Source organism: Schistocerca nitens, chromosome 10 (genome assembly GCF_023898315.1).
Source record: "Schistocerca nitens isolate TAMUIC-IGC-003100 chromosome 10, iqSchNite1.1, whole genome shotgun sequence".
NCBI lineage: Eukaryota > Metazoa > Arthropoda > Insecta > Orthoptera > Acrididae > Schistocerca > Schistocerca nitens.
The window spans coordinates 100,252,610-100,279,130 of NC_064623.1; the positions used below are offsets into that span (position 1 = coordinate 100,252,610).

Consider the following 26,521-nt stretch of genomic DNA (forward strand, 5'->3'; position numbering starts at 1 on the left):
ATCTTCTCACAAATAGTCGAGAAACACAGGCGTTGATAGCAATTTTGTTAATAAAATAAAGATAAATAATTGATATAGCTAAGAAGATATTTGTCACTTTTACCTCCTTTGTGCTAAATTTGTTAACAGGGAAAAAAGAAATCAGATAGTTTAAGTGCTGTCCTCAGGCGGCGCGCCATGCATTCAGCACATTGTTGCTCAACTTGGCCGTTAGATGTCACTTCAACACATTATGTGCAGGATCCCGCCTCAGCTAGGAAGCGTCAAGTTTTATCCCATCATTCTTTGCGATGGTGGTCAGTTTGGGTGTTAGTTATTATGACAGGTTGACTGCCGGCGGTCTTTGATTATAGTTTTTGTCAGTCAGAGTAAATTTCTGGTGTAGAAAACTTGGAACGGGACACTGTGCAGCGCCGAATTGTGTCAGCAACACTGCAAAAATTAACAGGCTACTCAAGATTCCCTACTATCTGAATGACTAATGGAACTCAAGTTTGCTGACGAAAGTAATTAATCTGGTGAAACAATTGCAGCTACGATTTCATAGTTTTTGGTAGAGTGTAAGTGCATATGGTTTGTTTAAACTTCACTTTGAGGATGCACAATCCGAGATGAATAAAGCTATTAAAATGTAATGAAATTACTACGATATTCGAGGGTACAAATCTGTGCACTTCGAATCAGAAATGGCAAAAATCCAAAACCGAAGCAGACAGTAACGAAGGTGAGCTATTCGCACCTTGAATCAGAAATGACAAAGCCAGGACCAAAGCCGACAATAATGAAGGTGAGCTATTTATTTATGTTTGAAGAGTTTGTATGCATCTGTGTTTACAATGGACAATATTATGCTCATTGAAAATTAAGGTGTATGTCAACTAATAACTGCTGGCATATTTGACTATTCGTATCAATAGCATAACCCCTGGTACCTAATTAACGACGAGCGAAATTGAGCCCTTATTGAAATTTTGGACGCTCAATAATTTTTATACCTTGTTCTTATTTAAAAGTTGTAAATTAGGGATCTCTTGACTATCACTAGTGTGTGTGCGCCACCGTCGCGTCAACAACATGGATATTAGAGCTTGTTTATGAGTAATGTTAGCAGTAAAAATCATATTTGTTACTTGTATTTCAGGCAGATTCATTTCAACAACTATGGCCTTCATTGTAATGTAAGAGTTCAAGGTGTCAGTCCAGTTTTGTGTTGTGAAATGATGCAAAATTTAAGCTAAGTTTTATAGGCGTGTGAAAGTTGGTGACTGAATTGTCATGTTATTTATAATTATGAGATGATTTGATATACAGACACACTGTACACTACATAATGTTATTAAAATGGTTCCAGAATATTTACGTGGGTCATTCCATTTGAAACACACAATAATTCAAGGATTTGTAACCCTTTGCCCCAGATTTTCACAATACTTTGCACATTTACTTATAATTTGTGAAAATCTGAAGCAGTGAGTGTCAGGTATGGATGATGATACTTAGAATTATTTTTTTTCATCACAACACAAATTACTTTGATTTTAGGTGTATTTGTGTGTGCATTCGTAGAAAACCCATTAATCATTTTATTTTATTACAATGTGTACTGTCTTGGGAATTGTTTTGTTGTTGTTGTTGTGGTCTTCAGTCCAGAGACTGATTTGATGCAGCTCTCCATGCTACTCTAACCTGTGCAAGCTTGCTCATCTCCCAGTACCAACCGCAACCTAGATCCTTCTGAATCTGCTTAGTGTATTCATCTCTTGGTCTCCCTCTACGATTTTTACCCTCCACACTGCCCTCCAATACTAAATTGGTGATTCCTTGATGCCTCAGAACATGTCCTGCCAACTGCTCCCTTCTTCCAGTTAAGTTATGTCACAAATTTCTCTTCTCACCAATTCTATTCATTACCTCCTCATTAGTTACGTGATCTACCCATCTAATCTTCAGCATTCTTCTGTAGCACCTCATTTCGAAAGCTTCTATTCTCTTCTTGTCTAAACTATTTATCATCCATGTTTCACTTCCATACATGGCCACACTCCATACAAACACTTTCAGAAATGACTTCCTGACACTTATATCTATACTTGATGTTAACAAATTTCTCTTCTTCAGAAATACTTTACTTGTCATAGCCAGTCTACATTTTATATCCTCTCTACTTCGACCCTCATTTATTTTGCTCCCCAAATAGCAAAACTTGTTTACTACTTCAAGCGTCTCATTTCCTAATCTGATTCCCTCAGCATCACCCGATTTAATTTGACTACATTCCATTATCCTCATTTTGCTTTTGTTGATGTTCATCTTATATCCTCCTTTCAAGACACTGTCCATTCCATTCAGCTGCTCTTCCAGGTCTATTGCTGTCTCTGACAGAATTACAATGTCATCGGCGAACCTAAAACTTTTTATTTCCTCTCCATGGATTTTAATACCTACTGTGAATTTTTCTTTTGTTTCCTTTACTGCTTGCTCAATATACAGATTGAATAACATCAGGGATAGGCTACAATCCTGTCTCACTCCCTTCCCAACCACTGCTTCCCTTTTGTGCCCCTCTACTCTTATAACTGCCATCTTGTTTCTGTACAAATTGTAAATGGCCTTCTGCTCCCTGTATTTGACACCTGCCACCTTCAGAATTTGAGAGTATTCCAGCCAACAGTGTCAAAACTTTCTCTTAGTCTACAAATGCAAGATCAGATTGGATTCCACAGAAATGTTGGAACACATGAGGCAATACAGACTGTACGACTTATCTTAGAAAATAGATTAAGGAAAGGAAAACCTACATTTCTAGCATTTGTAGACTAAGAGAAAGTTTTGACACTGTTGACTGGAATACTCTCTTTCAAATTCTTCTCTGTGCCCCCACTAAGAGAATATCTGTTCTCATGAACAAATGCCTCCAGCCCTTTACTCTTAACTTTTTTTTATTTTATTTTTTTTTAACAATGCGTTGCTCCAAATGGCATATATTTTCAGAAATTTGTTCATCAAATTAAGGCCTGTGTTTGAAGCTAGAAAACTTTTCCTGGCCAGAAATGCCCCTTTTGTCAGTGCAAGTCTGCTTTTTTATGTCTTCCTTGCTCTGACTATTATGGGTTATTTTGCTGCATGGGTAGTAGAATTCCTTAACTTAATCTTGTGATCACCAATTATGTTTTTCATTTTGTCTGTATTCTCATTTCTGCTACTTCTCACTTATGTTAGTCTTTCTTCGATATACACTCAATCCATATTCTGTACACATTAGACTGTTCATTCTATTCAACAGGTTCTGTAATTGTCATCAGTGGATCTTATTATTGATATCCATTCCCTTTAAACTTTAATCTCAATCTTAAACCTGTCTTCGATGTATAGATTGAACAGTTGGGGCAAAAGACTACTTCAGTGTCTCACACACTTTTTACTCCATTTGCGTTGTTGTTGGTGTTCCATTCTTATCGTTTCCTCTTGGTTCCTGTATGTATTTTGTGGTACCCATCTTTCCTTATGGCTTACTCCAACTTTTCTCAGAATTTTGATTGTCTTGCACCACTTTGCAGTGTCAAACACATTTTCCAAATCCTATGAATGTGTCTTGATTTTTCTTCTGTCTTGGTTCCATTATCAACCTTAATGTAAAACTGCCTCTCTGGTGCCTTTACCTTTTCAAAACACAAACTGATCCCCTAACATATCCTCAGGTTTCTTTTCAATTCTTCTGTTTATTATTCTTGTCAACAACTTGGATGCATAAGCTGTTAAGCTGATTGAGCAATAATTCTCACACTTGTCGGATCATGCGATTTTCAGAATAGTGTGGATAGTGTTTTTCCGAAAGTTTCATGGTATGTTACCATACATTCTACACATAAACTTGAATAGTCATTTTGTTGCCACCATCCCAAATGATTTTGAAATTCTGATGGAATGTAATCTATCCCGTCTGCCTTATTTGATTGAGAGTCTTCTAAAGCTCTTTTAAATTCTCATTTTAATACTGAATCCCATCTCTCTTCCCTTTTCACTCCTGTTTCTTCTTCTGTCACATAGTCAGGCAAGTCCTTCACCTCATAGAGGCCTTCAGTGTACTCTTCCCACCTATCTGCTCTCTTCTCTGCATTTAACCGTGGAATTCCCGTTGCACTCTTAATATTACCACCTTTGCTTTTAAATTCACCAAAGGTTATTTTGACTCCCTGTATGCTGAGCCAGTCTTTCCAACAGTCATTTCTTTTTTGATTTCTTCACAATTATTTTGCAGCCGTTTTGCATTAGCTTCCTTGCACTTCCTATTCATTTCATTCCTAAATGACTTGTATTTCTGAATTTCTCGGAACATTTTTGTTTGTCCTTCATTTGTCAATTTACTGAAGTATTTCTTACCTAGAAATTCATTGCAGTTACCTTTCTTGTGCCGATGTCATTCTTTCCAGTTTCAGTGATTGCCCTTTTTGGATCTGTCCATTCCCTTCAACTGAACTGCATTCTGAGGTATCCATTAACACAATATCTATAGCATAAGTGAATTTCAAGTGTATCTCTTCATTCCAATTTCTTTGCCCATTCAAGTTTACAGCTAGTTGTTCACTAAAAGAGATCTTTTAGTAAACAACTCTTTGAGTAAACAACTAGCTGTCAAACTGGAATTTCTTCTGCTGTCAGATAGCAAAAAAAGTATTATAATATACGTGCAAAATCAAATTATCAAACAACTTTAAAATATTGCTGAAAATAATATTACAACCAACAACTACAGTCAGCAATAATGGTTTACTCAGAGTTGACACATGTCCACGTATGTCGGTACATGCACTGACAAAGGCAATAAAGCTAAAATAAGCTTACATCCTACTCTGCATAGTCTCTTAAACTTCAGCGTACTCTTCATCATTAATAAGTCGTAATCTGAATCTGTCTGCTACTGGATAGGCCTTACAACCCAATATCTGATTTCAGAATCTGTGCCTGACCATGATGTAATCTAACTGAAATCTTTCTGTATCTCCTGGGCTTTTCCAAAGTATACCTCCTCCTCCTCTTTTGATTCTTGAAGAGAGTATTCGCTATTAGTTGCTGAAATTTATTGTAGAACTCAGTTTTTCTCCTCTCTCACTCCTACTGTCAAGCCCATATTCTCCTGTAACAATTTCTTTCTACTCTTTCCCTACAACCACATTCCAATCCCCCTTGACTATAAGATTTTCACCTCCCTTTACATACTAAATTTCCCTTTCCGTATCATCATATACTTTCTCTATCTCTGCATATTCTGCTTGCGATGTCGGCATGTATACTAAACTATTGTTGTGGGCATTGGTTCGCTGATGAGTCTGATGAAAACAATCCCATCGCTGAACAGTTCACCATAACTCTCTTTCTCTGCCCTACCGTCCTATTCATAACAAATCCTACTCACACTATATCGGTTTCTGCAGCTGTTGATATTGCCCTATACACATCTGACCAGAAAGCCTTGTTTTCTTTCAGTTTTACTTCACTTACCCCACCTATATCTAGACTGAGCATCAGCATTTCCTTTTTCACTTTTCTAGCTCCTTTATCATGTTTAACCTTCTAACATGCTATGATGTGACTCAAAAGGAGATCATCCTTTTGTTGGATACTCAGTCTTCTTGTCATGCTCACCTCCACTTTGGCCATCCCAGAGACCTGAACGGGGAACTAGTCCAGAATATATTGCCAATGGAGAGATCATCATCATCATCATACTTTTTCAGTTAGAAGTCAGATGTCCAGTGGATGCACAGTATGCGTCTATAATGCTGTGGTTTCCATTGCTTTCTGCATCCTCATGCTGTTGATAATTGCTGATTCTTCCACCTTTTAGGGACAGTTTCCCACCCAAAGGGCAAGAGAGTGCCCTGAACCTTTGATGCTCCTCTGCTCTCTTTAAGGCATTTTGCAGAAAGTGATTGACTTCTTATGCCAGAGGTCTTCGACTGCCATTGTTGATGGTTTCTTCAAAATTGAAGCAGTGGCAGGGTTCAAACTCGGGACCGAGGATGTTTTTAATTACTAGTCAAAAGTCAAAGACACTATCCCTAGACCACAGGTGCTATCCTTCTACATAAGACACACCAACCATTTCTCCATCGACTGTCCATAGTAACTGTTTCTTTACCACATTGCACCCTTCTTGTCACTATTGATGCAACCTCCCATCCCCAATGCTCATGGCCTTGCCAATACTGAATACTATCTTTCCGAACTCCTGACTGACTCCAGCCCAACAACCTCCTTCCTAGTCAGCTTGACCAACTAATCTCCACCCACAATTGCTTCTCCTTTGAAGATGTCGCCTACAAAGAAATTCGCAGTATAGCAATGGGCTCCACATATCACTATCCTATGCCACCCTATTCATGGACCACCTAGAGGAATCATTTCTAACTGCCCAGATTCCAACTGCTCACCTGGTTCAGAATCATTTGTGGTCTAGACTGAGGGTGAGGACACCCTGTCGACGTTCGTCCAGAACCTCAACACCTCCTCTACCATTTGCTTCACCTGGTCCTCCTCAACTCAGCAAGCCTTCTCCCTCAGTGTTGATGTCCACCCCAAAGATGCATATTACAGTATCCTGTCCACATCAAATCTATCGGCCATCCCAGCAATACCTTAGACAGCTGCCACCCATTCCACACCATGAAGTGCCTTCCATACAGCCTAGCCACCCATAGCCATTGCATCTACAGTGATGAGCAGTACCTCTTCAATTATACCAAGGGTGTCAATGAGGCCTTCACAGACTGAAAATACCCTTCCAGTCTGGTACAGAAATAGGTATCATGCGTGTTGTCTCTCCAGTCACCTACTATCACCCACAATCCAGCCACAAAGAAGCACTCCCCTCATCAGTTAGTATCACTCAGGACTGGAAGTAACTAAATAAAAAAAAAATGGTTCAAATGGCTCTGAGCACTATGGGACTCAACTGCTGAGGTCATTAGTCCCCTAGAACTTAGAACTAGTTAAACCTAACTAACCTAAGGACATCACAAACAACCATGCCCGAGGCAGGATTCGAACCTGCGACCGTAGCGGTCTTGCGGTTCCAGACTGCAGCGCCTTTAACCGCACGGCCACTTCGGCCGGCTAACTAAATCACATTCTCCTGTAGGGTTTAGACTACCTCATGACCTCATATGAGGAATATTTTACCGACCACCATTCCTGCATCTTCCTTAGTGCTATTCTGCTGCCCCTCACACCTATTCAGTATCCTTGTCCATCCCTGCTCCGACTCCTTGCTTATGGCTCATATTCCTGCAATAGATCTAGATGCAAGACCTGTCCCATACATCCCACCACTACCACACCACACCACACCACACCGCCACCACCACCACCACCACCACCACCACCACCACCACCACCACCTATTCCAATCCAATCGCAGGCATCCCCTATCCTACCAAAGGCAGGACTGTGTGCGACAGCACTCACGTGATCTACAAATTAAGTGGCAACCACTGTGCTACTTTGTATGTGTGCATGACAACTGTCAGGCTGTCTTTTCAGCACAAATGGCCACTGACAAATAGTGGCAAAGAGGCATAGTTGGATCACCCAGTTGCTGAACATGCTGCCCATCACTATGTGATTCACTTCAGGGACTGCTTCACAGCCTGTATCATCTGATTCCTTCCTACATACACTGGCTATTGTACAGGAAAGAAGTCCCCCACTCTCAGCAATAAATCCTATTTTTTCTTAAGCCTCCTGGCCTCACCGAGCGAGGTGGCGCAGTGGTTAGATACTGGACTCGCATTCGGGAGGACGACGGTTCAATCCCGCGTCCGGCCATCCTGATTTAGGTTTTCTGTGATTTCCCTAAATCACTCCAGGCACATGCTGGGATGGTACCTCTGAAAGGGCACGGCCGACTTCCTTCCCCATCCTTCCCTACTCCGATGAAACCGATGACCACGCTGTCTGGTCTCCTTCCCCAAACAACCAACCAACTTCCTGGCCTCAACATTTGGTAGCCCCTGTCCTCCACTTACCTATCCTCTTCCGCACTCCAACACAATGCAGACTTCTGCTCTGCCACCACGCCCACTGGTTCTGTTCTCCTTCTCTACTTCTCTCGTCCCCCCTCCCAAAAAAGAGGCAATTAGTGACAGCACCTAGCAGAGCAGTCCTGCGCTGTCCCCGCCACTTTCCTGCACACTTCCACAAGTAGCACTAAACCTTTCCCTTCCCCACCATGCTGTCCCATCTCCCCATATCATGCCACCTCAAGGCCTCTTTTCGTTAGGCCTGTATCTTCTATGTGGTAAGTAACAATCTAGCCGTTTGATAATATTGGTGTTATTCCATCTTGTACTTCCATTGTTCACTATCGTAATCTTGGTTGTCACAAATATTTGCCTGTGGTTTTTTTTTTCTTGCAGAATTTGTCACAATTTCCGAAGCTGTGGTTAGATTGAGATCTAATAGTATAGCTGAAATTGCTGTGGTGCAAATGGGGGAAAAATACGTGATAACCTCATTTACAAAGAACAAGAAATTCTGAATGAGCAGTGTGACTGACTGTTCACATCCAAGTGACAATTCATCAGGGTCACTTCCCATCATTGATCCTGCGAACCGTTACCAACAGCGGCACACAATGGAAAAGTGGCAGACGCTGTTAGTACACTCTTATTGCTATATTTTACAAAAGAAGTGAAAATGTACGAGCATGAAATAAGTAACAGTATACACAAAGGTCATACCATGTAGTAAAAACAAAATGACTTTGACACTACGATTTTCTCATCACAAACAACTTATTTTACTCTACTTGACCTTATGTTCTGTACTGATTTATGCAAGTGGGGGAAAAAATTCACTAGAAATAAATTACTTGTAATAAAGTAAAAACAAATTACAATATTTAAGCATTGGTTTTTATGAAGTTTTCTTTATTGTATTTTCTAAGATTTTAGTTCTCATTTCACTCTAAATTATGTTACAAAGCCAAACAATGAGTCCACCATATTAAATAATCTTTCTGAATAATTCAAAAGTAACATAAAGTTACAAAAATTCGAGTAATTAACTAAAAGTTAAGGATGAAATTCTTATTTCACAGATATGTTGCAGGAAATAAACAGGAGATTTTGAAACATAAACATTTTAGGAAAACAATTTTTTTTTTTTTAAATGTACGTTGCAGAATATTTTGTGAATGTGGGCAATACAGGTAATCTGATATTCATTTTTCCCCCACACTGGTGTAATGTACACATTCCACAACCCAGAACAAAATAAAATGAAATTGGTAACACCAGATATTACAGCCTGTAAATTATAGGACAACTACAACTGAAAGCAGGCAGTGTCTCATCAAAGGTATCATATAAGTTGCTGAATGACAGAATGTTTGTCATTATAACTGACTGATTGCAGTTAAATTTCCTTAACACTCTGCTGTTATTTTAGTTGCATATGCTTATACTGCAGTCACTACACCAAACAGATTTGTTTGTATTCTATAAAGCCTTTCACTGAGTTTTTAATCATCTGGCTTTCTTGTGTTATTTGGTAGTGTTGTCTGTAATGACCAACGCTTTCACAATACGGTGTGGTGTTCATTGTTTCAGATGCTGAATTCTTTTCTCTGGCTGTTATTGTGTTCTGAAATTTGTTATCCAACATGGCCAAAACTCTGATAAGCTTTCAGTGTTTATTTTAATATATTAGTACTCTCATTACAGTTACATTTACATTACATAGGAGTCAAACTAATTTGAGTTACAATTTCTATCTCTGTGACAACTATGGATTCAACTGATGTAGGTCGTGTAATTACTTATGTCATGGTATTAGCTGAAATTATTGAGAATAATGTGCACTCTCAATTTCTCAGTTATTGTTACATTACGTAAAAAAAAGTAGTTTCCCTCTACTATAACAAAACAGTAAGCTCTCTTGCCTTGTCTTGTATAACTTTTTCAGCTGCCAGCTCTTCACTAATGAATGAGGAGCAGCAGGTGGTACTGTTGTACAGGTTACAATGTCAGTAAATCCCTGGGAATGTGATATGAAATAGAAGCTGCCTCTGCTATGATGTCACTCACACTGATGCCATCCATGCACTCAGGCATTCCATATGGGAGGACTGCGGGAACCGGGCCCTTGGAATCTTCCCTGCCACTCATTTCCTTTAGAGTCCCTGCAGCAAAACTGAACTCAGCTCATAAGAGCTTCATTTACATTTTAGTATCCACAAGACAAGAAAACAACTGTGCATCAATTGTAGTAAAATAGTTAATTACATTAACATAGTCATATGCTTTTTTTATTCTGTTGCAGTTTACATGAAACAGTGAACCATGACAAAATGTCGCTGTCGGTTCTCTGTGTTTCCTCCTTGTCTGTAGCAAGTTCCTTTTGAAATCTCCGCTTCACACTCTGCTGTTTTCTTACCTTCGCCAGAGGGCGCTGTGGCGTTGCTGCGGCCGGCTGCCTGCTGTGTTTGCGGGAGAACATCGGTTGGGAGGAGGAACTCTGATTGCAGACGTCTGGGAGTGTACAGGAGGCCACACCGTTTTGTTGATGGTTTGGCATGACTCGTGTCAGGTGTGATGCGTCGTTAAAGCCGTAATAGCAGACAGTGTTACTATCTTGGTTGCAGGTGGATCCATGGGGATGAGGCCTTGGTAGTACTATCCTACGCATGTCGTCGGACTTTAAAAAATTGTTTCAGTTTGAAATATGTTTTTTCCCCAACACAGTAACAATTGTCTTTACAGATGACAATGGATGGTCCTCCTGTGCAGCAGTTGAATCTGAAATGTCCATTTGAGAAGGTTGAAACTGGTCATCTGTAAAGCTAATTGTAACTGTGCTGGGGAAAAAAGTATTTTATGTATCACGTGCATCTACAGGGTGTTACAAAAAGGTACGGCCAAACTTTTAGGAAACATTCCTCACACACAAATAAAGAAAAGATGTTATGTGGACATGTGTCCGGAAACGCTTAATTTCAATGTTAGAGCTCATTTTAGTTTCGTCAGTATGTACTGTACTTCCTCGATTCACCGCCAGTTGGCCCAATTGAAGGAAGGTAATGTTGACTTCGGTGCTTGTGTTGACATGCGACTCATTGCTCTACAGTACTAGCATCAAGCACATTAGTACGTAGCATCAACAGGTTAGTGTTCATCACGAACGTGGTTTAGCAGTCAGTGCAATGTTTACAAATGCGGAGTTGGCAGATGCCCATTTGATGTATGGATTAGCACGGGGCAATAGCCGTGGCGCGGTACGTTTGTATCGAGACAGATATCCAGAACGAAGGTGTCCCGACAGGAAGATGTTCGAAGCAATTGATCGGCGTCTTAGGGAGCACGGAACATTCCAGCCTATGACTCGCGACTGGGAAAGACCTAGAACGACAAGGACACCTGCAGTGGATGAGGCAATTCTTCGTGCAGTTGACGATAACCCTAATGTCAGCGTCAGAGAAGTTGCTGCTGTACAAGGTAACGTTGACCACATCACTGTATGGAGAGTGCTACGGGAGAACCAGTTGTTTCTGTACCAGGCACTATCAGCAGCTGATTGGCCTCCACGGGTACACTTCTGCAAACGGTTCATCCAACAATGTGTCAATCCTCATTTCAGAGCAAATGTTCTCTTTATGGATGAGGCTTCATTCCAGTGTGATCAGATTGTAAATTTTCACAATCAACATGTGTGGGCTGACGAGAATCCGCACGCAATTGTGCAGTCACGTCATCAACACAGATTTTCTGTGAACGTTTGGGCAGGCATTGTTGGTGATGTCTTGATTGGGCCCCATGTTCTTCCACCTACACTCAATGGAGCACGTTATCATGATTTCATACGGGATACTCTACCTGTGCTGCTAGAACATGTGCCTTTATAAGTACGACACAACATGTGGTTCATGCACGATGGAGCTCCTGCACATTTCAGTCGAATTGTTCGTACGCTTCTCAACAACAGGTTCGGTGACCGATGGATTGGTAGAGGCGGACCAATTCCATGGCCTCCACACTCTGCTGGCCTCAGCCCTCTTGACTTCCATTTATGGGGGCATTTGAAAGCTCTTGTCTACGCAACCCCGGTACCAAATGTAGAGACTCTTCATGCTCGTATTGTGGGCACCTGTGATACAATACGCCATTCTCTAGGGCTGCATCAGCGCATCAGGGATTCCATGCGACGGAGGGTGGATGCATGTATCCTTGCTAACGGAGGAGATTTTGAACATTTCCTGTAACAAAGTATTTGAAGTCACGCTGGTACGTTCTGTTGCTGTGTGTTTCCATTCCATGATTAATGTGATTTGAAGAGAAGTAATAAAATGAGGTCTAACATGGAAAGTAAGCGTTTCCGGACACATGTCCACATAACATATTTTCTTTCTTTGTGTTTGAGGAATGTTTCCTGAAGTTTGGCAGTACCTTTTTGTAACACCCTGTATAAATGTTGGGGAAAAAAAGTCATGTTTTATAAAATTGTTTTAAAATTCAGTGTATACACAACATGATTTGTGGAGAATACGCCATTTCTTAATGTATTTCTGAACAAATTGTGATGCTGTGGTATGATTTGTAACATCAGTTGAAGATCTTAGTTAAGATGTGATATATAAACACACAAACTTTTTATTTTCACTGTTCATTAACAAAAAAGTAATAAAATGAAAATAATTTTCTTTTGATATGCAAATGTTGTGTAAAATGCCCTCAAATGTTAAAAAGCTGTAGTCTGATAATGGTGTATATATATAAGATGTAATGTGTGTAGTCCAGATATTTGTATACATTGTACCATAATATGTACACCTATCAGTGTGTCAGGTGCTCTTTCTCTGCATCGAACAGTCTTTCCACAAACACCTCACAAACTTTACGACCTGATGTTTTCTGCATGGCTGTACCTGGGCCACGAAATGAAAGATGTCTTGCATTGTAGACTATCTATTTTGCTTCCTTGAATCCACACATGAGTAACAGCCGATTTCCTATATAACAGAAGGCCATTAGCATTCCAAAAGAAGGCAGTTCCAGGATAATGGAGACATGCACCTTTGCAGAAGTAGCTGATATGCACCTAATTTATAGAGAAGCTAGGCAGTCTACGGAAAGGGCAAGGGAAATCTGTCATCTCAGATTCCAACTCGTCACATTACAAGTGCGAAAACCTTCAGTGCAGTGCACCACTGCCTACAAGACACATGATCTTTCGCCCATGATGCGAGGGATATGGGCAATGATGTAATGGTGCAGCATCGAACTGTGATGAGTATATTCTATGTGTAGTTGAAGAGCAAACCACTGTAAGTACAAGAAGCTCAGCAAATAAGGTTCATCGCATGTTGCATTAAGAGTTACTGCTTCTGTATCAGCACCAGAGTGTGAACTACCCACATAGAGCTAAATTCTGCACCTAGCTCATGGAAAAATGCGTAAACAACAGTTTTTTTGGAAACTACTGCTGACAGATGAATACATGTTCACTCTCGAAGGTCATGTGAGTATGCGTAATTTGTATTCCTGGGCAGATGAAAACCCTCACACCTTTCAGTGGGAGTAGGTTTTAAGCCAGATTTGCCCTAAACATATGTGCTGGGATTGTCAGAGATATGCTGCTGGTCCATTAGAGCTGCCTGTGGCAGGTGCTGTTATCTTCACGTATTACAGTCTTCTTTGCCAGAATTTCTGGAGGACATTCCACTTTGTGAACATCTAAAGATGTGGTTTATACATGATGGGGCACCTCCTCGTGCTGGAAGAATGCTTCATCAGTAATGAAATCACCAGTTTCACGATAGACAGGGTGGTGGACGAACCCTTGTCTCGTGGTCGCCCAGGTCCCCCCTGATTTAAATCCACTAGATTCTTATTTCAGGGGTCACATCAATGTGCTTTTCTACAGAGTAATCACCTGGATTGAAGCCTCTCTAAGATGGCAATTCCAAGAAGCTGTCACAACCATCAGAACTGACGTTGGACTGTGGGGACAGGTAAGAGCATCATGATATCGTTGCTTACAAGCCTGCCATGCAACTGATGGAGGCCATTTCGAACATTTGCTTGGAAGGATGTGACAGAAATCAGGGTTGTTAGTCTCCTGAGGAATCTCATAAGAGCCTTAATTTCATATATTTTGATTATCTTAACAAGCCACAGAATGTCGAATATTCTTTTGTTTTCATTGTACGTAAAGTTCTGTATTATGTAGGGCCTACCGTGTCTTCCTGTTTTCTGTTTGTTTTGTTGTTTCACATAACACATTAGTGTTATGCACATCAAAGAAGCATTGCCAATGGCTGTATAAGCTTTAATTCTCAATTGAACTTTTTCACACCTCTGTACTCCATTTTGCCTTTTTTGTGGTAATGGACACTGTAGATAACACAAATAATGACTGACAAATGATTCTTATTTCACATATAAGCATATATGTACAACAAATAATGCTTACTGGGGTACATACTAACCCTGAGAGATACCTCCATTTATAGTTAGTTGCAGGAGAGGGACCTCCACGTTTGTTATCATGAGGCTTGCCTCACTGCTTTACCCCTCTTGACAGCCCCTCACCTGATCTTGGTGAAAATAGACATTAATGGCGGGCTTATATATGGAGGAACTAAACAACCTGAAACCATATGACTTGTAATAGCTATAATTATTAGACTGAAAACAAGGTAAATACTGATGTAATGTTGTTCAGTATACCATCCTGAGTCACTAGTAGAAATATCTGCTTTTATACCCATTACACCCTGTATATTGAATAATGCCATAAGCTATTTAGGCATCAAAGGAGCAGAGTCACAGTTAACTGTATTAAGCCTTTCAAGTTATAGTTAGTTGCTAGTTGCACATGGAGCTAGGTACCATTCTATAAGCAGGACTAATAATTAATAGATGAGTCACTATAGAGGAATTACCAGTTTCTCACAGAAAGGTAGTCCCAGAACTTAGTCACAACATGAGTATTTGCAGCTTATATTTAGCATTGTTTATTTTAATAACAGTATCCATACAGTGTAGCCACCTGTAGTTGTAGCATCTGCAGAGGCCAGTAAGCCCTCTCCAAATGTGCCACTGAGACCTTTGCAGACCGAAAGTACCCTCCCCACCTCATCCAGAAACCGATCTCCTGTGACATGTCTCGCCAGTCACAAACGAGCCCCACCCTCAGTACCACCCAGAACTGGAGCGGCCAAGTCGCATTCTCTGTGAGAGTTTAGATATCTGCCGCTATGCGCTGAAATGAGAAATAACCTTCACCAGCCACCTGACCTGTGCAGTGTCCTTTGTCTGTCCCTATTTCACCTGCACTCCTAACCCCATGCCCCTGGCTCATATTGTAGTCCTAGATGGAAGCCGTGTCCCATATATCCTCATGCTATGTCCTAATTCAGTCCTGTTGCAGGCATTTTTACTCCATAAGAGTAAGCTGAAGTTTAGGAGACAAGTCAGGAAGAATCAATGTGCAAGAAGTGGGATATGGAAATATTAAGGAATGAAGAGGCTTGCTTGGAGTTCTCTGAGGCTATTGATACTGTGATACGAATAGCCCAGTAGGCAGTTCAGTTGAAGAGGAATGGTTAACTCTAAAAAGGGCAATCACAGAAATTGGAAAGAATACCATAGAAAGGCAGCTGTGAAGCAACTGTGGATAACAGATGAAATACTTCAGCTGATTGACAAAAGAAGGAAGTAAAAAAATGTTCAGCGAATTTCTGGAATGCAGAAATGCAAGTTACTTACGAATGAAATAAATGTGAAATTCAGGGAAGGTAAGGCAAAATGGCTGGATGAAAAATGTGAAGAAATCGAAAAAGAAATGACTGTCGGAAGGAAGGACAAACTCAGCATACAGAAAAATCAAAACAACCTTCTTGTAATTAAAAGCAAAGGTGGTAACATTAAGAGCGCAATGGGAATTCTGCTGTTAAATACAGAGGAAAGGAGAGCAGATAGGTGGAAAGAGTACACTGAAAGGTTCTGTGAGGGGAAGACATGTCTGATGTAGAGAAGAAGAAACAGGAGTTGACAGGGAACAGATAGGGAATCCAGTATTACAATCAGGATTTAAAAGAGCTTTGGAAGGCTTAAGATTAAATAAGGCAGATGGGACAGATAACATTCCATCAGAATTTCGAAAATCATTGGGGGAAGTGGCAACAAAATGGCAATTCATGTAGGTGTATGAGACTACTGATATACCGTCAGACGTTTGGAAAAATATCATCCACACAATTTCGCACATTGCAAGAGTAGACAGGTGTGAAAATTGTTGCACAGTCAGCTTAACAGCTAATGCATGCAAGTTGGTGACAAGGATAATATGAAGATGAATGGAAAAGAAAATGGAGGATCTGTTACATGACTATCAGTTTGGCTTTAGGAAAGCTTAAGGCACTGGAGACAGTTCTGACATTACAGTTGACAATGGAATCAGGACTGAAGAAAAATCGAGACACATTCATTGGATTTGTCGACCTAGAAAAAGCATTCAACAGTGTAAAATTGGTAAGATGTTCAAAATTATGAGGAAAATAGGGGTAAGTTATAGGGAAAGATGGGTAATATATGATCTGTACAACACCCAAGAGTAAAAGAACCATTAGATTAAAAAGGGTGTAAGATAGGGATGTAGAAATTCTTTCAAAGGTAACTTTTCAATGATTTGATTAGTTTTAACTCTAAATTGCACTTGACACATTAAAGTACTTGTTGCCTACCTGGAAACTGCTCATTGACTCGTAGTGAGTTATCTTAGCAATTTGATGCCTTGACTGGCTTTTCGTTTTCCACCAATTGCTGGTAACATTAACTGAAGTCTCTCTTTAGTCTTCTACATGTGGACTGAAAGTTATTTGAATTATCACTAATAAGCTATCAGTGCAAGTAATGTTGGAAGCATGGCTGGAAAAGTGTATTAATTTTTTAATAATAAATATAAATGATGAAAGTTATGCTCCTTCATGCCAAGCCTCTTAGGTGAACGCCTCCTGTCTGTATTAGTTCCAGCACAATACAGCCTTCACTGGATGCACCGATCTATCTCACTCTGTCACCTTAGCGATATGTACACTACTTGATACCTTGCAGGGACACGAATCTTCCATTACTAAATGTTAAAATGTGGCAATATAAATATATTAAAATGTCGGTGAAGGTGTGGCATACACACCACAATAGTGATACATCCAACATTTGCCAATGATAAGTAGAGTCCTCTGGATAGTCCCAACACAGCTGCAACATTTCTGCTGCTGCCTCAGTTCAGCAGCCTTTTTATGTGGGTGTGAACAGTCACGTAACTCAGCAGGTGGTGACTTCCATCATGTTCAAAAGAAATTAATGCATCATTCTCCAAACTTCCTGATACGGTGATGTGTTTTAGAATAGTATCTCACCTCAGGAACAATACTATCCTTAACAAATTATAGTTTGGGTTTCAAAAGGGTTGCTCTACCGAGAATGCCATTTACATGTTCATTCACTAGATTTTACAAGTATTAAATAATAAAATACCATCGGTTGGTGTTTTCTGCGACCTCTGCAAGGCATTTGACTGTGTGAATCACAGTGTTCTCCTAGATAAATCAACACTGTATGGGACTGATGGTACAGCCAACCACTGGATGTCATATCTAACCAAAGGAATGCAGAAAATTGTACTTATCAATTCGAGCAGTATAGCCCAGGGACATAATTCAGACTCTGGAGAAATCACATAAGGGGTTCCCCAAGATTCAATCTTAGGTCTGTTACTGTTCCTCAAATATGTAAACTATCATCAGTCTAATATACAACAAGCACAATTAGTGCTTCTTGCAGATGACACCAGTATTGTAATCAATCCAACCATATGTACAGAAATAGAAGAAATGGTAAACGAAGCTCTTAAAAGTATCATTGGCTGGTTTTCTGTGAATGGTCTCACCCTCAATTTTAAAAAGATACAAAATATTCAGATCTGTACATCTAGGGGTACTATGGCAATATAAGTGTAACACATGGTGAGGAAAGAACAAATAAGGTGGAAACTTAAAAAATTCTAAGTGTTCATATTGACGAGAATTTAAACTAGAAAAAGCCCATTTTGGAACTCCTAATGTCATATGGTATAATGTTCTGGGATAATCATATTCAAGAAAGTAAGTCTTCATTGTGCAAAAATGTGTTGTTGTAATAATAATAATAATAATAATAATAATAATAATAATATGTGGTGCTCACCCACAGTCACCTTGTAGACAACTGTGTAAGGAGTTGGGCATTCTGACTGCTGCTTCACAGTATTTATTCCCTCATGAAGTTTCTAGTAAATAAGCCATAACACAAACAAAGGGTGCACAATACTGCAACATGAAGCTTTGATCACTTGCCCAGTGATATAAAATGTGACAGACAGCAGAGTAAAATTTGAAAAAGTTCCTCCTTGACATCTATTCTGTAGAATAATTTGTATTGCTGTAATGTGTAAAATGTGGTGGGTAAGAATTACTAACTCGCATCAGTATGTCTTCTTTCCTTTTTGCAATTAAAAAATATGAAATTAAAAAACAATCCTTAGATGTGAATGTAAAATGACTCATTCCACATCATTACAATCTATGTGCAAAATTATCCATGGAATGTGTAACTAGTAACTTTTCACATTTTCTAATGTGCCTCAACTGTTACACATTGGGATATGAGCACCAGGACCTAAACATCTCTTGCAGTGCCCACTTTTTCACAGACAGATGGTCTGCCATGTCTTAAATCATTCAGATCTGTTTTACAACAGTGGAAGCATCTGCATCACCTAAACATTGCGTGCACTGTTGCTGTAGACTTCAACTAACTCAACATGGAACATGACTGTGCTGCTCCCCTTCAAATGGAGAAAACAAATTACCGCATGTTACATCACTTTGTCAATGGGCTGCACCATTTTGATTTGCTCCTGTATTGGTGCACTACAGTACTTTGGGGTGGTTTGATTTTAATGTGTAGCTGGAAACAATAAAAAAAATCAAGCACTTATTAGTAGCAGTAGAAATAGTAGTGGTAGTTAGCAGCAGCTTTATTCATCCATAGATCAATTTTACAAGGCTAATGGACATGTCTTTATGTTAAAATTTAGGAACAACCAAAAAATATAATGCATGTACAGGGTGAACATTAAAAAACTGACAAACTGTAGGGACAGATTCCTGATTGGAATTGGAGGAAAAAAGGTCCTATGAACATGTGTCTGTAAAGGCATCATTGCCACAATAGATGGTGCTGAAGGATGACAGCTCCTCTGACCACGTGCTGTGTATTTCTTGTGTGTTGCAGGCTGTGAGATTGACACAGCGTATTGTAAACAGTAGAATGGCCCGTTATTCATGTCAGCAACAGAGGATCAAGTAGGTAAAAAGACGAGGGCAAGTAGAAATCCTCGGGTAACACAAGAGATACTGAATTGAAAGGAGAAAATATAAAAATCCAACAAATGAAGCAGGCAAAAGGCAATACAAACGTCTCAAAAATGAGATGATGGAAAATGCAAAGTGGCTAAGTGGGAATCGCTAGAGGACAAATGTAAGGATGTAGAAGCATGTATCACTATGGGCAAGATAGATGCTGCCTACAGGAGAATTAGAGAGACTTTGGAGAAAAGAGAATCACCTGTACGAACATCAAGAGCTCAGATGGAAAAGTAGTCCTAAGCAAAGAAGGGAAAGCAGAAAGGTGGAAGGAGTATATAGTGTGTCTATACAAGTGAGATGTACTTGAGGTCAGTATTATGGAAATGGAAGAGGACGTAGATGAATATTAGAAGGAAGATATGATACTGTGTGAAGAATTTGACAAAACAGTAAGAAGCCTAAGTCGAAACAAGACCCCAGGAGTAGACAACATTCCATCATAGCTACTGATAGTGCTGGGAGAGCCAGGCATGACAAAACTCTTCAACCTGGTGAGCAAGCTGTATGACAGGGGAAATACCATCAGACTTCAAGAAGAATATAATAATTCCAATTCCAAAGAAAGCGGGTGCAGACAGATGTGAAAATTGCCCAACTATCAGTTTAATAAGTCACAGTTACAAATTACTAACATGAATCCTTTATAGAAGAATAAAAAAAACTGGTAGAAGCTGACCTCGGGGAACATTAGTTTGGATTCAGGAGAAATATAGGAACACATGAGGCAGCACTGACCCTTCGCCTTTCACAGAAGGTAGGTTAAGGGAATGCAAACCTATGTTTAAAGCTTTTGTAGACTTGGTGAAAACTTTTGACAGTGTTGACTGGAATATTCTCTTTAAAATTCTGAAGGTGGTAGGGGTAAGATACAGTGTGCAAAAGGCTATTTAAGAGGGGCGTGGAAGGAAAGCAGTGGTTGAGAAGGGAATGAGACAGGATTGTAGCCTATCCCCGATGCTATTCAATTTGTATATTGAGGAAGCAGTAAAAGAAACAAAAGAAAAATTTGGAGTAGGAATTGAAATTCTTGGAGAAGAAGTAAAAACTAATTATTAAATTAGGAAATGAGACACTAAATGTAGAAGATGAGTTTTGCTATTTGGGCAGCAAAATAACTGATTATGGTCGAAACGGAGAGGATATAAAATGTAGATTGGGTATATCAAGAAAAGCATTTCTGAAGAAGAGAACTAGATTAACATCGAGTCTAGATTTAAGTGCCAGGAAGTCTTTCCTGGAAGTATTTGTAGGTGGGTAGTTGAGTAACTAATGAGGAGGGACTAAATAGAATTGGCTAGAAGAGGAATTTGTGGCACAACTTGACTAGAAGAAGGGATCAGTTGGTAGGACACGTTCTGAGGCATCAAAGGATCACCAATTTAGTACTGGAGGGAAGTGTGGTGGGTAAATCTGTTGAGGGAGGTCAGGAGGTGAACATAGTAAGCAGATTCAGAAGGATGTTGGTTGCAGTAAATACACGAGATGAAATGGCTTGTACAAGATTAGTGTGGAGAGCTGTATCAAACCAGCCTCTGGACTGAAGGCGACAACAGCAATAACATGTACTTATACTAATACAGTAGAAGGGGACTCCCACACTCCCCCCTTCCTCTCCTGCAAAAAGCAGTGGGACAATGAAATTGTATTGATGTAGATGATTGAGAATATGAGATCAAAGAATAGTGACTTGTGTGATATCTTTAATATTTGATCAGTCTTGTTTTGTACACCTTTGCAACCAGATGCTCAACTGTATGTTGGTTCGATTTGAGAGCAATAAAAACATTGTTCACAGTTTATATCAGTTAGTGCTTTGTTCTGCATGAATACTACAATGAATTACCTGCTGTGATAATCCTGTTTCTGTGCACCAGTTTCTTTATCTCTTTTGGATTTGTATGACACTCAGTTGCTACTTCAGTGATGGATACATTTCAGGAACATTTGTTTTTCCAACAACTCGCGCAGAACTATGTGGCAACTAATGCTCCAACAAATGTTCTCATACCCATTGACCATCATCAAATGGAACTAAAACACAAAAGTGGCATCACAATGCAATGTACAGACAATGCTGTTAATGGTGGTTGGTGTGGAAACAATATGCATATCAATAGGCCTCACTCAGTGAACTCCAATTTACTGATTTTGGTGTTACAGACCACCATAATTTTACTCCAGTCACATACCTTGATCTGTGTGAAAGTCACGTAAGTGTACCGATTGGTCCTCCTGCGCCATTGTTTTTCCAGATGAACCTGTTAAAGTCACAAGTAAGTTGTGCTCAACCACTTGAGCTTCATGTCACGTGTCTGGGCTTTGCTCCATGCCATGCTCATGCAACGAGTTGTCGACACCGTTCCTGGACAGACTTTATATACAGAGCATGGACAGAGTTTTGGTGATAACATGTTTCATTGAGGTCATATGATTAAACTAACAGCATTTCAACTACTTCACCTGGGGACTTGGTTTCAAATAGTCAAACTCATTTTGCATTGTTATGGTACTGAGAATGACTTGTGGAAATTCGTAATCCTTCCGTACAATCTGTCCAGTCATGTCCACATCATCATCGATATTCTGTAGGCACCACTGACTGCTGGGAAATTTGAAGCAGGGAGATGGCTCTACTAAAAAGTCTGACGAAGACACCAGAACAAGAAGCCATATGTGAAGAAAGAATTGGTAGTAACACACCCTCACAATTTTGGAGACCACTACTACTACTACTACTACTACTACTACTACTACTATTACAACAACAACAACAAGAGTCCATCTCATGGGACGCTAAACCAAACAGTGTATTGTGGGCAATTTGCATGGTTAAACTTCCACTGCTCATTCAGTCAGCATTAATCGCAAGATTGCAGAGAGCAGGCTATGTTTGCCGAGCAGGTTATACAGAATTCCACAACAATGCCAGGGCACTGCAGTCATTTTCCTCAATGCTTCACACTTGCTACCCTCAGATGTGAGGGGGCCGTATGGACTCTGTTGACCGAGCAGCCATGAGCAGTTCTGATGCCACGTGAAGAGGGTCCACTGATCTTCAGCCTATGCCTGTTCCACCCTTGGCTGACTGCAGTGCTTCACATGCCTTGGCTTCAATGCACTCACGAAGATGCTGGTACCGCACACGCTTTGAAGACAGGGCGTGCAACAGCTCGCTTTCATGTAATTACCTAAACTTTGGGGACAGCTCGTGATAGATGCTCTGGGGTGCATTCGAGCAAGAAGGTGCCTTCTTGGCTGGATTAACAGCCCAAACAAACATAACACAACTTCAAGAAACAGATAAGAGACTATATATTCTTAACCATGACATGGGGAATTATTTCCTTGTTGACACAGGGTCAACAGTGAGCATTTTACCAGGTACTTCAGGATCCCCACAACATGGCAAAGTGGTAGTATTACTACATGCAACAAATGACTCATGTTAACCCTTTGAGTCCATACAATATGATAAACAATATAATATTAAATTGTTTCACAAAATTAACCTTCATTGTTATAGTAAACAATGACTATAAGAATTAGGCAAAAAATAAACAGTCACTTGTTTTAAGGTGGTGGCTTCACTTTGCAACTGCTAGGATATACAGTTTTCAACCACCTGTCATTTTACATGATATACAGGCTGTCTGGGCTAGAGCTATACACAAACAAATCTTTTATAATGAAAGAACTTGACATTTTATGTTGTTGCGTGAGAACACAATTGATACTCTCCAAGATGTGATCCTTACCACTTTATGAACAGTGCTGAGTAGCATGGCACATGCATGCCAATGGCAGGGCACATCTATCTCAACATGTTGATGAACTCTGCAGCCATGTAGATGCCCACCTGTGTCATTTTCCACCAAGATAATGCCACACGACCCCCATACTATCATGGTAATGTTACCATATTTCTCCCTGAGATTTTTTTCTTAGTGTCTAGTGATCTGACTTCCCTGGATTTCAGTGCGTGGGGGGGGGGGGGGGGCTTATCAGGGCATTGTTTATAGAACAAGAGTTCAAGATACAGTAGATTTGAGACAACCGATCTATGTCACAGCAGAGGCCAAAATAACTGTCATGCTTATGAACATGTCTCAAGAAATGGAGTACTGTTTTTGATATCTGTCGAGCTACAAACGGTGCCCACATTGAACTGTACGAACATGCTTAAAAATATGGGTATACTTGAAAAGAGAGACAGCATTGGTCGTATATTTTTATTATCGCAAAATCGATTTTCTGTCACTGAGTGACCATCTTCAGTGCTGTATTATATAACTTAAATTAGTAAGCACTGGTGTCAAGCTTACGGCAATCACATAGACTCGATTTTGCGATAATAAAAATATACGACCAAAGCTGTCTCTCTTTTCAAGTATACCCATTATCTGGTCGTAGTGCACAGGACACTATGGAGTCGCCAATCAATGCTTAAAAATGTTTGTGCTCCATTGTACATGTTGGACAAATGCACTTATCAAGTTTAATAGATGACAAACAAACAAACAAATGTTTCGTTGACTCTCACCCAAACACCCTGTATGAGGTGTGTTTTTTAAGTACCATTTTGAAATTAAAAAAAAAGACGTTCTAAGATGTCTCAATAATTTTATTTTTACGTGAAAGCCTGCACCTTAATCTACTTTACTACATAATTTCTGTCAATATTGAGGCACTTATCATAATGTTGTACCAGTTTTTGAATACCCTCCTCATAGAACTCTGTGGCACATCTTTTTTTGATGTCAAAATGGTACTTACTTAAAAAACACGCCTCGTATTTGAAAACAAATTCTCTTTTTTTTAGTTGCAATCCCAATCATAGAAGTACCACTGGATGTCTCTGCCTTGCAACAACTTTGGTAATTTCATGCTACAAGCATTGTTACTTCAAAACAAAATTAATAAAATGATGATTTCAGGCAGAAACCATTGATACTGAAAGGGTTAAATATAATAGAATTGTAGAAAGTACCATAGACATTGGTCTTAGAGAAAAGTGCACAAAGCATTTTTTGTACTACTGAAGTGAGTGAACCGATGTTATGGGGCTGGTTTTCCAAGTTTCTTCAACCTGGCACACAACTTGACAGTGAAATTACTTTGTTAAACATGGAATGAGGAGACAGTTTATGGCTGCTCTTGGCCACCCCAAATTCATATCCATTTAAGCAGCAGCAAGACTGTCAGGATAAGGATGAGAGACCAGAGCAGACTTTAACACATCAACTATGCAGTATGATGAAGAAATTTGAGGATGCTGGACAGGAGTGTCAACAGCTGTGTTCAGAAATTTCAGGACTACAGCAATGCTCGTGACCACATTGCACTTTTACAACAACGATGTCAGTGAAAAACTGCAACAGCTACAGCAACCACCATCACATCAGCAGTCTTCTCAGCGCATAAAGCATGAGACATTACTGCCTACACAGGTTTCCAATGCAAAGCAAGGGACGGAGGTTGGTCCAGTGCCTGATATTTTAAGTGTATGTGCCAGCCCCACATGTGTGATGAGTGACACTACCGAGCATTGCAAACGTATGGCCAAACGAGTTGTGCACCATGTCATTACAACACTGGGACCACCAGTTCATTATAAGACTCAGGGCCTCGCACTGGACAGATTTCTTATAATGAAGCATATTACAGACAAACTGCTCAATGCTGAGACTGTGAAGCCATTGTACAGTACTTGGGTGTCACCCTTGCATTTGGTTCTGAAGGATAGGTTTCATAGAATGTTTGGGGACTGTCATTTGCTAAATGCATGAACAGTGCCAGACAGGCACTCAATTTACATGTCCTGGGCTTTTCTCGACCCTTGGCAGGTGCATCTGTCTTCGGTGTAATTGACGCTCCATGTATCTGTGGCACAGGAAGATATACCAAAGACAATTGTTGTTACAATGTTTGGGTTGCATTAGTACCTTTTCATTCCTTATCGATTAAAAAGTGCTGCATAGACATGGGAGGTATTTTTTTAGGTATTTTTCTTTTTGTTATTCTTACCTTGATGACATTTTGATTTTTTCACCAAACCTAGCAGATCACAACCTACATCTTCACTTCATTACCCTGGATCATTATGGTTTTGAGATCAATGTGGAAAAATGCCAGCAATTCTAGGAGGAAGTCGCAATTCTAGGGCACAGGGTTATTGGATAATGGTCCTGATCTACCGCAGAGAAAAACATTGCTGCTTCCAGTTGTATTTTAGCCATGAACCTACAAATAATTAAGGTGATTTCTGGGAACCATCAACTTCTGCTGTAGGAGACACCTACTGCAGGCCGAAGCTATTCAAACCCTACTAACAGACACACTGACAGGAAAAAACAAATGTGGCAATTATATGCTGACATGGACTTCGGGCATTTTCAGGGCCATTGTTAACATTCAATTGTCTCTCCAACAAGCTGTGACACTCCCTTATCCATCGAAACTGATGCAGATGATGTAGCTATCAACACATTGTTCCAACAACTAGTTGATGAATCCAACAACCATTATGGTTCTTTTCTCAGAAACTGAAAAAGTTGCAGTGCAAATGAACTGCATTTCAGAGAGAGCTGTTAGCTGTGCACGAGGCAGTACATCATTTCAAAATGGAAATGGAGATTAGGCCCTTCACACATTCCAGACCCCATGCAGAGGCTACACAGAACCATGGGAAGGATTTCCCATTTGATGTTTTCGTCATTTGGACTATGGAAGTCAGTTTACAACAAATGTGAAACATATTCGAGAGGTGGATAGTGTAGTGGTAGTCTTCTGCTCAAGAATCATTGTGTATTAATAATGACTGACTTGCTTTGATGCCAGAGATAAATGTATAAATATAAGAACTTTTGCAGATACCTCAACTAGCCTTTGGTCTGAGCGCCGCCACCTCCTCAGATCGGACATACGACATACGTGTCTGGTGTAATGTATTGAGAGGGACAGTTAGACCTTTGGTTCTATCTCAAATCAGAAGAATTGTGTTTGATAGTCTCTACAATTTATCACACCTGGGAATCCACCCTACAATCAAACTCG

At 40.0% G+C, this 26,521-nt stretch overlaps 1 long non-coding RNA gene across 1 annotated transcript; it reads left to right on the forward strand.

The window, feature by feature from the left end:
* Positions 1-242: 242 nt before the first annotated feature.
* LOC126209772 (uncharacterized) lies at positions 243-12,619 on the forward strand. The gene is made up of 3 exons (XR_007540591.1): positions 243-787; positions 8,415-8,652; positions 10,444-12,619. It is a non-coding gene; the product is annotated as an uncharacterized LOC126209772 (long non-coding RNA).
* The last annotated feature ends 13,902 nt before the right edge of the window (positions 12,620-26,521 follow it).